The sequence below is a fragment of the Acomys minous genome, assembly GCF_964271855.1.
Source record: "Acomys minous genome assembly, chromosome: 20".
NCBI lineage: Eukaryota > Metazoa > Chordata > Mammalia > Rodentia > Muridae > Acomys > Acomys minous.
In genome coordinates, this window is record NC_140502.1 from 9,298,731 (window position 1) to 9,313,948 (window position 15,218).

The window sequence follows — 15,218 nt, forward strand, 5'->3', positions numbered from 1 at the left end:
GTTTCTTTATCCACCCTTCTACTGACCAGCTCAAGTCTTTAAACTTTCAAAGCCCATTTCCAGTTGTTGGGAGCCAGACCTACCCAAGGTATTCTCAGAGGCCCCGATGAAAGGAAAAAGGGCAGTATTATTAATTCTGTGTCCTTGTCCAGTAGCCGACTTGGTTGGCAAGGCTGGTCTGGGGCTGGAGCCAGTATCTTTAAAGAGTCAAAGTTGTGGTTTCTGGACACTTGATTTTCATTCCTGGGCTGTGATGATCACAACTAAGGCATCTCTGTCTGTGGTATTCTGTGTTCTCTATGACAACGTTGTCCGATTTAGCTATCCACTGACATTGACCCAACATCCCCCTACAAATAGCACATATGATGCTGTACTTCTTAAACTTGCTTTGCCCAAGCCATCAGCTTTTGCAGGACCTCTTGGTCCCAGTCCTAATCATTGCTTTTTGCCGTCTTTATTTCTTGTTATCTTTATTCCTCAACCCCCAGTCCTCCCATTAGGTGCCTTACCATTGGGGACCCTTATTCCCCAATGGGTTATGGTCATCCAGTGACATACTTCCTCCAAGGCTACATACCTCCTCAAGTTCTCCAAACAGTGCCACCACCTGGGGATAAGTGGTCAAGTTCTTGAGACTATGGAGGTCATATTGGAGGTCATATTAAAACTTTCATACTTTCCCTTCTTTCTAATCTCTCTCCAACTTGATTACCTACCCACGACAAGCCATTTTTCCACACTCATGTCTCTTTCTTGCCCCACCTTGCACTTCTGATGGATTCTCAGGAAGGGGAGCTCATTGTCTTCAGTTGTGAAGCCCACCAGGGAGTGCAGGCTTCAGTGCACAGTTGCAAAGCAACGGTCGTACAGATGATCATGGTTAAGCTTAGTGAGTCTCAGGCTAACTAACAGAAATAAACTATGTTCTAATGTGACTCAGATGCACGCAGCGAATGCCTACAGTTCAGTGAGGCTGAAGAACGCAATGGAAAGGACAGGAGTAGCCTAGCAACTTTGCAATAATTCTTTGTGCTTGAGTATAAGTGGGGCATCTGCAGAACTCAAGCAGAGGCTCCACATGCACTCTCCATTTTTCTCTTGGATACTGTCTGTTTTTTAAATTTTATTTTATTAATTCATTCATATTACATCTCAATGGTTATCCCATCCCTTGTATCCCCCCATTCCTCCCTCCCTCCCTCCCTCCCTCCCATTTTCTCCTTACTCCCCTCCCCTATGACTGTGACTGAGGGGGTTTCCTACCCCTTTATATGCTCATAGGGTATCAAGTCTCTTCTTAGTTGGATACTGTCTTAATCTCTGTTATTGCTGTGAAGAGACCCATTTAATTGAGGCAACTCTTATAAGAGAAAAGCATTTAACTAAGGGATTACTTACACTTTCAGAGGTTTAATCCATTATTATCACAGTGGGGCCACATATGGTGCTAGACCAGTCGCTGAGAGCTAAAATCCTGACCTGCAGGTGAAGAGAATGAGTGACCGGGTCTGGCATGGGCTTTTGAAACCTCACACCTCACATCTTAACCCCAGCCCCCGCCCCCAGCGATACACTTTCTTCAACAAGGCCACCTTGTTGAAATCCTTCTAATCCAGGCAAAGATTTCCACTCCTTTATGACTAAGCACTCAAATATATAAATCCATGTGGGCTGTTCTTAGGCAAGCCACCACAGATATGCACACTGATATTTGGAGGAAGACATGAGTCCAGGTATGTGATGCTGATTTGACTGGTTGACATGGTGTCAGATCTGGAAACATGATCCTCTCCAGATCATTCTCCCACAAAGAGCAGAAGCCTTAATGTGTTTGTCAGCCTCAAGTCCAAATAATGCTCTACCCTGGTTAGAAAGATAGATTAAAAAGTCACCATCTACCCATGAGGTCTTCAGGAAACATTCTAAGACCCATGATCCAAATCAATATCATCTGATTTCTATAGCCTCAGGGATGTCACCCTCCCCAATAACCACCATTTAAGATATCCAGGCTCTAGTTTGAGCAGACACCTCTGGGCCCTGATCCACCCATCACGATGTTCTTCTTGCAGGTTTCTGAGATCCTCTGGATCCTTCTACTTCCCCATCTCCTATATTTCTCTTACATAGAGTCCCAGTGGGATGTCCTCACATCTGTCCCAATCTCCTTTGGGACACAGGCCACAAGTCATGTAGCTCATCTTTACCAGCAGAGGGCAGCGCCTGCTCCTTGATGTGTGTGGGGAGGACAGTGTAAATGAGTTCAGAGCATCTCAGCTGAGGATGTAGCTCAGCTACAGCACCTGTTTAGCATGCAAGACTTTCATGGGACATGCCTTTTGGGCTACTGTCCAATTATAAGTGAATATATACCATGGGAGTCTTTCTGCTTCTGGGTTAACTCCCTCAGTATGATCGTTTCTATTTCTCTCCATTTATCCATAAATTTCTGGATTTCTTTGTTTTTTATAGGTGAGTAGTATTCCATAGTGTAAATGTACCACAATTTCTTTATCCATTCTTCCACTGAGGGGCATTTAGGCTGTTTCCAGGTTATAGCTATTATGAGTAAGGCTGCTATGAACATGGTTGTTGCATTAACCAAGGACAATACAAGTAGTAAACACTGAACCTCTACTCTGATCTAGCTAATGGACAGGACATTCTCCACAGTTATGTGGAGAGCAGAGACTAACTCTGACATGAACTCTGGTGCCTCATATTTAACGACCTCCCCTTGCTGGGGTGCCCTAGTGGCACTCAGAGAAAGAATAGGCGGGCTACCAAGATGAGACTTGACAGCCTGTGACCATAAAGTGGGAGAGGAGATTCCCCTTGATCATGGACCTAGGGGAGGGGATTAGGGTGAGGGTGGGAGGGATGGAGGAACAGGTGGATACAAGTGATGGGAGATCAATTGAGTTGTAATCCAAATAAATAAATTAATTAAAAAACCCCACTAAACTGAAAGCCATAATATATACACAGAGGACGTGGTACAGATCCATGTAGACCCTGTGCTTACTGCTTGAGTCTCTGTGGGTTCCTATGAGCCTTGCTTAGTTGACTCAGAGGGCCTTGTTCTTAGGGGACATATTTAATAAACAATTTTCTTAGACATTCTAAAAAATAAAATAGATATCCAGGCTCACAGCCAAGCGTGGTGGTGCACGCCTTAAATCCCAGCACTTGGGAGGCAGAGGAAGGTGAATCGCTGTGAGTTCAAGGCCAGCGTGGTCTACATAGCGAGTCCAGGACAGCCAAGGCTGCACAGAGAAACCCTGTTTCAAAAAAAAAAACAACCAAAAATCAAAAAACAAAAAACAAAAAAACAAAAACAAAATATCCAGGCTCAGGGACTTCTTGTGGTCTTGTACAAACAGCATTGGAGACTTGTACTCACCGGGTGTACCCAAAGAACCCAAACACACTTTGTGCAGAGTGCCTTCCAGGGGAGTAACTCCAACACTTAGAGAGCCCCGAGTGGTAACAGGAGTCTTCAATTAGGGGCACTGATGGACACAGAGGATGGCAGACCTGAGCTAGCAGAGTCTACCAGGTATGCGCTCAGTAACTGCGGTACATGAAGGGTGAACCATGGATGCAGCAACGTGGGACAAGAGTGATGGATCAGCACAGATGCAAGTTTCTGGGGGAGTTGCTTTATTTTGTTTTGTTTTGTTTTGTTTTGTTTTGTTTTAAATCAGGGACTATGTTGCTATAGCTGTGGCTCTACATCTGACCTATTGCAGAAGGCAGGTCAGGCCACAAGTCATGCAGCTCATCTTTACCAGCAGAGGGCAGCACCTGCTTCCTGATGCCTGTAGGGAGGACAGCGTAAATGAGTCCAGGGCACTGAGTGTAGGCTTGTTGGTTCAAGAGGAACATCTCAGCCGAGAACGTAGCTCAGGTAGAGCACCTGTTTAGCATGCAAGAGGCTCTGGGTTCAAACAGAGGAAATATTCCATCACTTATTCTCAGGCCAGGGAATCCAGATACCATGACATAGTAGGGATGACGAATACGTAGAAGAGGTTGGTATGTTGCTGGGCCTCATAGATTGCGGGACTACCCCCTTTGCAATGGTTTTAGTATAAAGTTTGAGATATCCCGTTCACTGTGTGTTTCCTGTTATGCTCAATGTATAAAAATGATGCGCATAGGGAAATAAGAAGTTATAGATATAGGTTATGGAAATTATTGATGTTGATACAAAGAAAAATGCCGCTGCTGTCTTTTAATCAGTAGAATTTATGAACCCAGGAGCCAAAGTGGAGAATACTAGGTGGCCTCTGAGGATCATGTGACACAAAGGAAAGGTGTATTTCCTGGGATTCCCCTCATATATGATGCTGAGGTAGAGAATCTTCCTAGAGTGGATTTTTTTTTTTTGGTTTGGCTAGTGAACACAATAAACAAATATTCTAAATCACCTGGATCAAATGGTGCAAGTTTGTAATCCTAGCACTAAGGAGGCAGAGGTAGGAGGATTGACAAAAGTTAGAGGACAGCCTGGTATCTCTTCAAGAGAGACCCAAGTTTAGCTTTTAGCAGATAAGTCAGACTTACTACCACTACCTGGAAGTCTAGCTCCATGGCTTCTGACATGTACTAAAACTCACATGTGTATATCTCCCCACCCCTTCCCACACATGTCTGTGTGCACCTGCATGTGCATGCGCACGTGCACACACACACACACACACACACACACACACATAAATAATAAAAATAAATATTTAAAAGTACTAAGCAATCTGGGCAGTGGTGGTGCATGCTTTTAATCCCAGCACTTGGGAGGCAGAGGTAGGCGGATTGCTGTGAGTTTGAGGCCAGCCTGGTCTACAAAGCGAGTCCAGGACAGCCAAGGCTACACAGAGAAACCCTGTCTCCAAAACAAAACAAAACAAAACAAAACTAAAGCAAAAGTACTAAACAAACCAGATGTGGTGGCGCACGCCTTTAATCCCGGCACGTGGGAGGCAGAGGCAGGCGGATCTTTGTGAGTTCGAGGACAGCCTGGTCAACAAAGAAAGTCCAGGACAGCCAAGGACTACAAGAGAAACCCTGTCTTGAAAAACCAACCAACCTCTGGCGCCCCGGTGGCACACAGAGGAAGGGGATGCAAGCTATCTGGATGAGACCTGATAGGTTGTGGTCCTATAGTGGGGGAAATGGTCCCTTTTGGTGTGAGATCTAGGGGAGGGGAAATACGGCAGAAGAGGGAGGGAGGATGGGCACGGAAAGACATAAGTGAGGGGATAGAAATCAGGATGTAATCTGAATAAATTATAATAAATTTAAAAATGAATAAAAGAAGTATCTTCTAATTAAAAAAGAAAAAGAAAAAGAAAAGAAAAACCAACCAACCACCCAACCAACAAACAACAAAACCCAAAACAAAACAAAACCAAACCCCCAAAAAGGCGCTCAACAAAAAACTAAGAAGTAGATAATATCTCAAATGAAAACTGAAGCATAAACTTAATACAATTACAAAAAGAACAAAGTAAGCCTCTATTTAACATCACCCATTTTTAGTGTGTTTATGCATTGGTGTCTCTGAATGCACAACCACAGGAGAAGGCCGGGTATTCTGTTCTATCCTTCTTCACATGACTCCCATGAAACTCGGTTTCTTACTGGACTTGGAACAAGGCTGGAAGCCCCAACAATTTCTCCATCTCCGTCCTAGACAGAGCTAGATTTCCTGGCTTGTGTGGCCATGCCTGGCTTCTTACATGAACTCTGGGGATTCAAACTCAGATCTCCATGCTTGTGCAGCAATCGCTCTTAACACTGAGCCATGTACTCAGCACCCACTGTCCTCCCGGATCTGCCCTATGGTGTGGGAAATCAGTCCCTTTTCATTCAGGGATTTTTTTCTCTCTCTCTTCTTCTCCCTCTGATCATGATGGTCTACAGATTTCACACATATTATAATCTATAAATTCTCAGAGTATGGGGGGGTCACATGCATTATGCAACAGCGTGTGCTTCTAATGTTCCACACATGTGTTTTACCCTGGGTTGGGAACAGTGATGGCTGAGCTTCTGAAAGTCTTAGATACCATAATGCCATGGGTAGTCACAAATTGCTCCAAATGAGGAAGTTCAGAGATGACATGCTAGTTTTCTAGCTGGCAGGGGAAATGTGTGCCATACAAATATTATGGAGGCATCAGTCCTGATCCTACCATGAGGAATTCTGCCCCCAAAAAACACAAACAGAAAGAAGATTAAAAATAGCCCTTGTGGTTGTTTCCAGAGAGAGATGGAAATGGTGATGTTGCTAAGGAAAGAGGTGGTTCCACCCACAAGGCTGTTCTCCAGAGGAAACCACACCCAGAACCGTGAGAACAGCTGTTTCCTTTTTCCAGTTTTTCTGTGTTCTCTTCTGGGCCCATTCCCACAATGAAGCCCCATGTGAGCTGCAGTCTCCTGGAAGCAACGGAGAGCAGCAGACGTGAATTAATCCTGGAGAAACCAAGAGGGTCCCCAGACTGAACAGTGAGATCTGCATGGGGCGGATCTAGGACTGAGGCTCTGATTTCCTTGCAAGGATCCACCTCAAAGCAGGGCTCAGCCAGGGTGCTTGGTCCTCAGAGGTATGAAGATGACCAACTCATGTGAGGGGACCTCCAGGGCTCACAAGTACCAAGCATATAAAAAGAGAAGTCCAGACTGCTGGTGCAAATAGACTTCACTTGAGGCTGGGAACAAAGCTGAGTTCCTCTATTGAACAGCACCATTGAGGGTTATATGCTGTTATTATGAAACCCATGGTGATTTATCAGAGCATAGTGACTCTCCTGCTGCTGATGGCACATATGATGTAGGATCTCCAGTCCCAACTCTAATCTTAGGAAATGGGTGCTCTCACTCAAAACGCATCACTATGGGACAGTGTGGAAGCTGTGAGTCGATTAACACGTTCTCTCTGTCTCTCCTAGGAGACCCCTACAGCAAACCTAGATTGTCAATCCGAACAGCCCTGTTGTGAACTCTGGATCCTTCAATGTATCTCATGGAAGAGATATAATGGCTTTATTCTGACTAAGGAAGAAGAACCCAAGTTCTCCAGAACCCTGGACTCACAGTGTATTTTCACTGGGCATTTGCAAGCCATGTTTTCTGTGGGCACTATAACATCTTGCAACAGGGGGACAGTCAGATGCTGTGGTTGCTATAAAAGAAATCCACAGAAGTGGTCCATGCCCAGTGACCCCTTGGAGATAAGCATATCAGGTGAGGCGGCCCCACCTAGGATGACTCAATCATTTGATGTGATCCTAAACTATATCCCATGAGCTTTGTTGTCAAGGGAACGGGTAGCTAAGTGCGGTTTCTGCCTCTTCTGAAGTCACACTTCCAGAGTGTGAAGGGCAGTAACACTTCCAAAGCATGATGGGTGGTGAGCATGAGGAGGAATCAGCTCAACCCATGTCCGGACCCGCCGGACAATCAACTGGGACCCCTGGACCCCTAGGGAGAGAATGGGGGACAATAGACGTGAAGAACGGACGGCAAGTCAAGGAGTCTGATCAAGCTGACCACATTTTATTTGTTCACAGACAATTATATACCACTAAAGCAGGAGGCTGAGTGGGGTGATCCGGGTGGGCAATTTTTGCAAGCTATCAGGAAGTCAGGAAGTTTGGCAGGGCGAGGGCCCCTGTGGTTCTGGGACTGGGTGGAATTGTTAAGCAACTAGAAGCACAAGATGTTATCGATAGACTTCATTTCACTCATCCTCTGAAGGCCTCTGTAATTCCGGGAATACTGAGAACGGCTGGAGAGTACCTTGAGGGAGGGGAAGAGGTCACAAGGCAGCCTTCCGGAATGTACCCTGACGCAAGGAGAAAAAGAGGTCACAAGGCAGCCTGCCCCAGGTCCACTCAATGTATTATGCCAAGGTCCAAGATGCTTGCTGGCTATGGCCTTGGCTCCTCACAAACCCTCGGGCCATAGTCCCTCCAGACCTGTCTAGGAATCACCAAGTTAGTTTTTTTGGGGGAGACTTATATTTAAATGATGAAACACACAAAAGAAAAGAAAACCTTAATTCTCTACATTATTTTATTCCATATTTATGTAGGCTATTTCTTTTTTTTTTGGTATTAAAAGGTTTTTTTCTTTTTTAAAAATTAATTTATTCATATTACATCTCAGTTGTTAGCCCATCCCATGTCTCCTCCCATTCCTCCCTTCCTCCCACTTCCCCCCTACTCCCCTCCCCTCCCCTAAGTCTGTGTCTGAGGGGGACCTCCTCCCCCTGAATATGCTCATATGGTATCAAGTCTCTCCTTGGTGACCTATTATGTTTCTTCTGAGTGCCACCAGGCATCTCCATCCAAGGGACATGTTCAAATATGGGGCACCAGAGTTTGTGTGAAAGTTAGATCTCCTTCTCCACTCAACAGTGGAGAATGTCCATTGGCTAGTCCGGGTAGGGGTTCGAGGTTTACTGCCTATTTTTTCCTTGGCTGTTGCCACAGTTTGCGGAGGACCCCAGGGCCCAGACTCGCCTGTAGTTTTCCAGGACCCGCTGGATCCTTCTATTTCCTCTTTCTCCCAGGCTTCTCACACCTAAAGTTTCAATAGGATGTCCTCCCCTCTTACCCACTATCCTGGTAGGTACAGTTTTTCATGGGGACGTACAGCTTGGACTAGTTTCTCGATATAAGTGAGTATATACCATTTAGCTCTTTTTGCTTCTGTGTGAACTCATTCATTATGACAATTTCTAGTTCAATCCATTTGTCCACAAATTTTGGAAATTCCTTGTTTTTAATAGCTGAGTAGTATTCCATAGTGTAAATGTACCACAGTTTCTTTGTCCATTCTTCTATTGAGGGACACATAGGTTGTTTCCAAGTTCTGGCTATTATGAATAAGGCAGCTATGAACACTGTTGAGCATATGTCCCTGTTGTGTGGTAGTGCATCCTCTGGGTATATTCCAAGGAGTGGAATAGCTGGGTCTTGAGGAAGCCCTATTCCCATTTTTCTGAGAAAGCACCAGATAGCTTTCCAAAGTGGTTGTACTAGTTTGCATTCCCACCAGCAATGCAGGAGTGTTCCTCTTTCTCTACACCCTCGCCATCATGAGGTGTCAGTTGAGTTATTGATCTTAGCCATTCTGATGGGTATTAGATGGAATCTCAGTGTCATTTTGATTTGCATTTCTCTGATGACTAAGGAGGTCGAGCATTTCTTTAAGTGTTTCTCAGCCATTTGATATTCCTCTGTTGAGAATTCTCTGTTTAGTTCTGCGCCCCATTTCTCTATTGGGTTATTTGGTTTGGTGGTGTTTAATTTCTTGAGTTCTTTATATATTTTGGATATTAGACCTTTGTCAGATGAAGAGTTGGTGAAGATCTTTTCCCAGTCTGTAGGCTGTCGCTTTGTTCTCTTGACAGTGTCACCTGCCTTATAAAAGCTTCTCAGCCTCATGAGGTCCCATTTATTAATTGTTGATGTTAAGGCCTGGGCTGTTCAACCCAAGTATCTTAAGTGTCTTTGTTACGGATGTTTTTCTTCAACCACTTTATAGGGCAACTGTCACTGCACCATCATGCAACTTCACACATGTGAGAAGGTTTGGCTGGACTAATGAAACTTCCAGGCTGTAGTGTCTGAGGATTTGGGCCTGGTAGGGGAGCATGTCTTAATCTTTCATTTCCCTTCAATGGTCTCTGAATAAGGAGAGAGGCTCAGGGGCAGGGAAGGGAGATAGGGAGAAGTGGAAAGGGTGGAACTTAGAGGAGAAGAGTGGGCTAAATTGTGGGGAAAAGTAAATAAGTAAATAATAAAAATTAAAAAAAATCAAGTAGGATCTGAAAAGAGTGTTCAGTCGAATTGGATGTGGTTCTTTTGGATGGTGACAATGTACAGATTAAAGATGGACAGTTTCCCTGAGTTTACACCTCCCCAAGTATTCAGTAATCTCATGTCCTGTACAACTTTGTGATCATGTGCATTTTCCTGCCAGGGTGCACTACTCTTTCTCATGTCCCCTTCTAGAGGCGGAGGTGCAGATTTGGGACATCCATGAGTTATTACCACCACATTGGATGTCATATTTTGGCTTCTTTTGTGATGACTTAGAATGTTAAATTAAGGCTTTCGTGTTGTTGAACTAGCTGACCTGAGCATTAACACTGAAGTAAATGACACCATCATCATAGTCTGAGGGACGAAAGACAGAGGCTGTCACCTGAGCATTGAGAAACGTTACTCATTTGAGTGTGTGTGTGTGTGTGTGTGTGTGTGTGTGTGTGTGTGTGTGTGCGTGCATGCACGCGTGTGTGTGTGTGCGTGCATGCACGCGTGTGTGTGTGTGTAATGATAACATCAAAATATAGGAGGGAGTTCCAATTGGGATTGGGGGAGGAGAGGATGAAGGGAAAAATTAAGGAGAAAGTGAGATATAAAGAGAAAGGGCTCTGTTTTATGGCAGGAAGATGTAGATGATCAAGTAATAGTCATAGCTGGTCCAGGAGTGAAGTGACCTCCTGGAGTGAGGCAGCCAGGGCTTGTGAATATCTTCCCATACTTCCAGTCAAGTCAGGAAGGAAGTGGGCTCCACAGATTTCCCTATCATTCCACTTTTATTCTTAGGTATCTACTTCAAACCATCTTCCTCTGTGATATCCCTATCCTTCGGTCACTGGCACAGTCAAAGCTCAGCAGGATTCAAATTGTTAAGTTGTTATCATTGTATCAAGCTCTTTTTTTATCATAAGATATAAATCAAGCCTCTGTTCCCAGTCCAGTTAATTCCTTTCATAGCTAAAGCCTCCTGGGGGTAACCCTCTCTGTCCCTGATCATCTGTAGTGATAAATCCTTACACAGCAACATCTCATTTTGACATTCATAGTCACTTGAGTTAATCTTTCCCACAACTAAACTGGTATATCCTCCACAAGGCAAGTTCTTCCTGATTCGCCATCTCTGCCTGCTACATACAGCATCATTTACTAATGCGCGTATGCCTCTCACAGCTGCATCTTGGAACTAAGAGGGCCAAAGGAAAGACCTTTCTAACAACCTCAATCTGATAAGGAAAAAGACACTTCCTTTCTTGACCCGTTTAACCACAAATGTGTCCTTGTACTTAGGCTAATTATGCTGGGCACATGTGGAAACCCACACACTGTTTAGAATGGAGATACACACATCATTTGTATTCAGACTACTACAGAAGTTTTATTAATTTTCTATTAGTGTAGTACTATTGCTAACCCCCAACCTACATAGTGGTTTTACTCTTGATATAGCAGCACGTACATATTTTCTTTTGCTAATTTATGGAAAGATAAAACCACAGGATACATTCATTGTGCAAGTCACTCTATAAAATGTGACCCCAGCAATCATGTTGCTTTTCACTTAGGATAACCCATGCCATTCTTTGACAAGTATACACCCCCAAGTCTCTCTTCACCTTTGTTCAGGCCTGGGATAGTCACTTCTTCAATGTGTCTCTACAACAAGGACTCAGTTTATTTATATCCTTACTTGGCTTTAACATTTTTTTGTTGTTGTATGAATACCAAGGAGGGATGGGGAACACTTGAAGTGACCCATGAGACGAAAGACTAGATGGATTGAGTAGAGTCAACAGGGCTCAGGGGACATCCCAGGTTCTCCATTCACACCCATGCCAATCAGCTTCATCCAGGAGCCAGAGAAGAGGAAGTTGCTACAGCAGAAGTTCTAGCCACATCCATTCCTGAATGATTCTCACGGTGAGCTAGGGGAACCCCACTTATTCATGAAATCTCATCAGCAAAAAGTATTGTCTCTTTTTTTTTTACACATTGGCTTCTGGGTCACTGAAACTGCTGAAGTATTGACATGAAGCAAAAAATATGATTATATCTAACAAAATACTTACACATTAAAATATGGGTCGATTTTGAAACATGTTCAATGAAAGAGTGAGACACAAGATGCCATCTGTTGTTACTTGAGTCCTATGACACATCCAGGTAGACAGATCCACTGAGGCTGAAAGCAGGATCCGAGGAAAGCACGGAATGCAAGTGAATACAAAACTGGAACATGGTTCTCTTGAGGGCAGTGGCAATACTTGATTTGAGACCGACAATTTCCATTAGTGTATGGCCTCCACATGGGCAAAAACATATACTCATTTTCTAAGATCAGCTTTGCTGGTTTTTTATGTTTGTGTGCATTTTTCTTCTGTCATTTTAATATATCGGTACATTGAAAATAAAATTCTTTGTGTATTGTTTTTTTCACCTGCTATTAGGCTGTAAATATTTTTGAGATTCAAATATTTCCTGATGGGCCCTTTAGGATAATTCAAGTAGAGGACCATATTATATATAAAGAGGGGTAACTTGACTTTTTCTTCTCCAGTGCTTTTTACTTCTTTCTCTTTTTTATTGTTCTAGCTAAAATACTGAGTACTACAGTGAAAATGATTGAAAGTGTAGGTACCATTTTTCTTAATACAGTTTTAGAGGATATGCTTTTAATTCTTGCAAACTTAATACAATATTGCTAAAGGAATCAAATAAAATAAATCAATTAATTTTATTTGCAAATGATATGATAATATTAATAAAGGACACCAAAGACTCTATCAGAGATTTATTAGTAGTTTCATTGATGCGGTAGTGTAGAAAACTGACTTACAAAACCCGGTAGAATTTCTATATATCAGTAACAAATAAGCTTTCAAATATTAAGGAGGCAACCTCATTCATAACAGTTTCATAAAATAACAAAATATTTAGGACTAAACCTAAAGAAGGACTTGAAAGGCCTTTGTAATGAAAATTCAAATGTTTGAAAAAATAAGTCAAGAAAGACACTTGAAGATCAAAAGACTTCTCTTGTACCTGGATAGAGGTGTTAAAAATTATAAAAAGTGGTTATTCTGATAAAAGTAATTGCAGATGCAATGCAATCACAATCAAATTACCAGAGCCTTTCTTTACAAATGTAGGAAAAAGGTATCTCATATACATATAAACACAAGGAAGACCAAGGATAAACAAAGCATCCCTGAAGAAAGTGGATGTTATAGAAGGTCTCATCATACTTGATTTCAAGTTCTACTACTGAGCCATAGTAATAAAAACAGCACAGTCCTGGCCTCAAAGGGACAGAGATAAATGAAATGAAATGAAACGCAGCCAATTCTAAATTTCAGAAAGATGTAAAATTTGACAAAGTTGTACAAATTCTTGACAAAGATGTAAAAATATTGACACTGAAGAATGACTAATCATCAGCAAATGATGATGGTAAACACAGACCTCAATATGCAGAAAAAGTTAACTAAATTCAGTTCTCTCATCCTGCACAAAGTAGAACTTCAAGTGAAGTCAGAGATTAATATGATTATAATATATTTATATGTGTTCTAAGTCTTCAAATGTTGTTGATGATGATGACTATAACAAAAATAATAACAATAACGATTAAACACTCAAATCCCCCAAAAAACACATTTTGTAAAAAGAGTATTTGAGTTGGCCACTCTTCATGTATTGAAACCACAGCTTCCTCAAACAGTTTCAAGTCTGGAGTTAATCAATATTCTCCTGTGAATTTTATATCTGATAGGATGGAGGGTAATACATTAGTCCTTATATCACCAGTTGGGCCATAGTAAATTGTAATTCCTTCTTGGCTTCCCATCTAATGGGATACTGCTATTTTCTGAGGTAGGGAATTTAAAAAGTTCTCTTAATTGAATCTGAGCCTTACAGCTATGGCCTTTCGAGGATGGTACGTATTTCAGGCCCAGTGAGCTACTTAGTTTCTTATTTGAGTCAGAGATCTTATAATTATCATCTGGATTCAGATGTTGATCATTGCATTTGCAAATATGAAGATGATGCCCAACAAGGGCAGGATGATTCTTCCTAGATCTGGAATGGAAAACTGTCGAGGAGGGGCAATTTACAAGAGTATAGTTTAATAAAACAGATGAGCTAAAGAAGAAGAAAGTAAACAACAGTTTCTGCCTTCTGCTCCAATAAGAATTTTCAAAACAGCATGGATGACTACTTATAAAAAGTGTTAAAAATAAATAATCCCCCACTGATTCAATTCCACAGAGAATTTAAAATTGCTTGCCTATGATATCCTGAGCTCTTCAGTGGCAAGGATGATGCTACACAGCTCTTCATCCTCATCTTTTTATTCCATGGCCATCAGTTTTAGAAATCTCCTCACTCTTTGGAAATTGAGGCAGTTAATTCTTAAGTGTCAGGGATGTTCTTTGACCATCATTAAACTATGAGGCTCTCACTTTCCCAGACTAATGCAATCTCTAGATTCAAGGACTCTGGTACCCTGTCTCTTTTGGATGAAAGTTGGGAAAATTCTCATCTAGTTACAGAAAATCTCCTCTACGTTGGATCAAATATATGAAACATCTTATGAATTGTATTAACTACTTTTCTATTCCTGTGACAAAATTTCATAACAAAGGCATCTTATAAAAGGACATGTTTATTTGTGCTTTTTCCTATCTGCATTCATGTACAACGTGAATATACCTATCTATTTTTGTAGTGCATTGTTTGTGATCCTAATACTGTGATGATTACAGGGTGAAATGTTTAAAAAAATCATGGGAACTGGGTGTGTGAGTATTGAAAGAGCCTGAGACTTTCACTACTTTTTTCACATGGTACTTAGGTGAACCTGTGAAGAATACTTTGTGATTGGATCTTGGGTTCTCAGCTGATGAATTAGTGCAAACTAATCTCAAGAGCAATTATCCCCAGGATTTTATAGTTCAGACTGTACTGGGAAAATAAGAAAGTTCCTTTATTCTCAACTGGAGATGATTTTTTCCCATCTGAGCTCTACGGAATAAAGTAAACGATGCTCCAAAGAAGTGCCTTGGATAGAAGTCCTGAACTTACAGCATAATCAAGCTTAAGAAAAGAAGCCAAACACCAGTAGGAGGCCTGCTACAGCAGGGAGAGGGTTCATTTCAGAACATCATTTATTTATGTGATGAGAATAATGTGCATTTATAGGAAATAAGAAGATACAACTGCAGAAAAGAATCATCTCTCTTGAGCACTTTACACAGCATACATGTGTTTCTTTATCGGAGGGCTGAGACAACCAACCAACCAACAAACCGACCAACCAACCAACCAACCAGAAAACATGCCAGAAGCCTAAAAGTAAGGAAAATTCTGCTTGGGTTGTAG